This window comes from Mirounga angustirostris, unplaced genomic scaffold (genome assembly GCF_029215605.1).
Source record: "Mirounga angustirostris isolate CCGP_5_RB_7025 unplaced genomic scaffold, mMirAng1.0.hap1 SCAF_10, whole genome shotgun sequence".
NCBI lineage: Eukaryota > Metazoa > Chordata > Mammalia > Carnivora > Phocidae > Mirounga > Mirounga angustirostris.
In genome coordinates this window covers 48,143,259-48,145,807 of record NW_026991718.1, presented here as the reverse complement: position 1 = coordinate 48,145,807, position 2,549 = coordinate 48,143,259, and positions in this window count along the sequence as shown.

Below are 2,549 nucleotides of genomic sequence, written 5' to 3'. Positions count from 1 at the left end.
CTTCCCCCCCCCCCCCCCCCCCCCCCCCCGGCAGTCCTGCAAGTTCACTGGTGGCTCAGTGATGGCAGGAAGGGGATCTTTCCATAATCTGCTGGGTCCTGACCTTCCTGGCTACTATGTCCCTGTCGGGGTTGGGGGGGCAGTCACGGCTACCACTGACCCTTCTTGGTCATCTGCACACAGGTTGTGTCTCAAGGGACGGGATAAGACTGGCCTTGTTGGTTGTAGCAGAGGCAAGCCTGGCATTTTTAAAAAATCTTCACCAACCGGAGGAGAAACTAGCAATAAAAACAACAAGACCTAGTTCTGCAGCTGTTTTTTATTTTATTTTATTTTTTAAGATTTTATTCATTTATTTGACAGAGAGATAGAAGAGCACAAGCAGAGGGAATGGCAGAGGGAGAGGGAGAAGCAGACTCTGCACTGAGCAGGGAGCCCGATGCGGGACTCGATCCCAGGACCCTGGGATCATGACCTGAGCAGAAGGCAGACGCTTAACCATCTGAGCCAGGCAGGCGCCCTGCAGTTGGGTTTTTTAAATGCAGACCCTTCGTGGGGTCTAGGGACAGGCCTCTCTGTGACATGACAATTTGTGTGGCCGGTAGATAGCAGGTGTGGTTCCAGAGTGGCCCATCTGGATTGATGCAAACCACCAGGTCCTGGTTGAGGTAGGGAAAGGCAAGCCACAGAATGATCTAGCTCCCCGAGGAGGTTAGATGAGGCCAGGTATGTTTGGAAGGGCACAGACAAGAGATCAGTTTCAGGGGGCTGCTCCAGGCTCTGTGGAGAAATTAGTGCAAGTCACGAACTCTCTGCCTCTCTTTCAAGGACTCCCAGCCATGGGACTAAGGTTTTCCCCAGACAGACAGGGCCTGGGGCTTGGGGCTCCAGGTGAATCCCGGACCTGCCCACTGGTGGGTGTGGTAATCCTCATTTATGTCAGGGTTGGCGCTCCTCTGGTGGACTCTTGGGCTTGGCCGGCTTAAACTAAGGGCTTTCATTCCCTGCAGCTGGAGCCACGGTTGGAGCAGGAGAAATCAGCAACTGGTACTGGCCCCAAAGACCCACGTCCCACCCTCAAGTTCAAGCAAGGACTTTGAGTTGAGGAGGCTGGGAATAAAATCCTCCTGGGACTGGGTTCACCCCAGGGACTCTCTGACCGTTGAGAATTGGGGAGGCTGATAGACCTCTCCGGTAGAGGCTTTGGCAGAGCACTCATGGGGAAAGTCCAGGCCTGGGGCCTTGGGAGGCATACTTCCTATCTGTCAGCTAAGGGGTTCTAATCAGCCTCAGGCGGATTCACTGGAACTCTCCCCTGCAAGCCCGAGAATGCCAAGACTTGGCACCCATTGCCAGCGCTCTCCTTTTAAGACACGTCATTGTGTATGATAAGTAAGCTCCCGTTCCTTCCCCTAGAAGAAGCCAGGAGGCAGGAATGGCCCTTCCCTGAGGTGAGGATGGGGATGGCTGTTTTATTCTTTTAGTGACATAGACTTGCCCCCTGCTTCCATGCAGCTTCTCCATAAGCTCTGGGGGGATCGAATGCATGGAGGTTGGAGACAGTCATGACCTTGAGGTTATGGAGAAGTGTCCCCATGGTTAGTGTAGAAGGATGGAGCTGCCTACCTTTTGTCTCTGTCAGCTCAGACGATGAACTTCCCATCACTGATCATAGGAACCAGAGACTCTTCTGCTCTTCACCGGGAGCCGCACTAAGTTCCCTGAATTCACGTTCAATTCTAGAGAAAAGGGTGGCTACCCCCACGATGGCTGAAATAGAATATTTTCCCCCAGAAGTGACTGGGAGCTGAGAACCAGTTAATTTGATTTATAGAAATAAGTAATCTTTTTTGTACCTGTGGGTTTGTGGAGAAAAATTCATGCCTACTGTAACTAATAGAGTTTCTAAAATTGGCTGAGTGCAGAGTGCGGGCATTATGAACTGGCCTATAGAGTGAGAGAGCAGAAGGGACTGTGGGAGGGGTGGAGCTAAGTGAGCACTAGGGGCCTGAAGTGAAGAAGGAGGACCTTCCTCCAACCCTTTGCAGGAGCCATTCGCCCTAATGTAGCTTCTCCTCAAAGATATCCACCAAACCAATCTTTTATCAGACTCAAAACCCATCACATCTCAGATGTACTGGATTTAGGTAACTTGTGGTTTTGTCATAATACTATAGCTCATCGTAAGTTGTGATCACCTTGTACTTCCCAGGTAAACATCCTCGAAAAAAGGGCACATGAACCTATGGGGTCCTAGTTGAGAAACCAAGATGTCCACGTGCTACTTCTACAAAGGTTTATGACAAACTGCCATTAGGCACTGTGCTAGAGAAGTTCGTATTCTTTCGGGCATTTACTGCTGTACTAGTCAGGACAGGCTTTGTTATGGTGCAGTAACAAACAACTGGGTACTCTTGGTGCCTTCAAGCAGCACGTTTCTTTCTTACAGCACTTTAAGGAAGTTCTAATACCTGCTACAACATGGATAGACCTTGAGGACGTGATGAGAAGTGAAGGAAGCTAGTCACAGACAGACAAATTCTGTACGA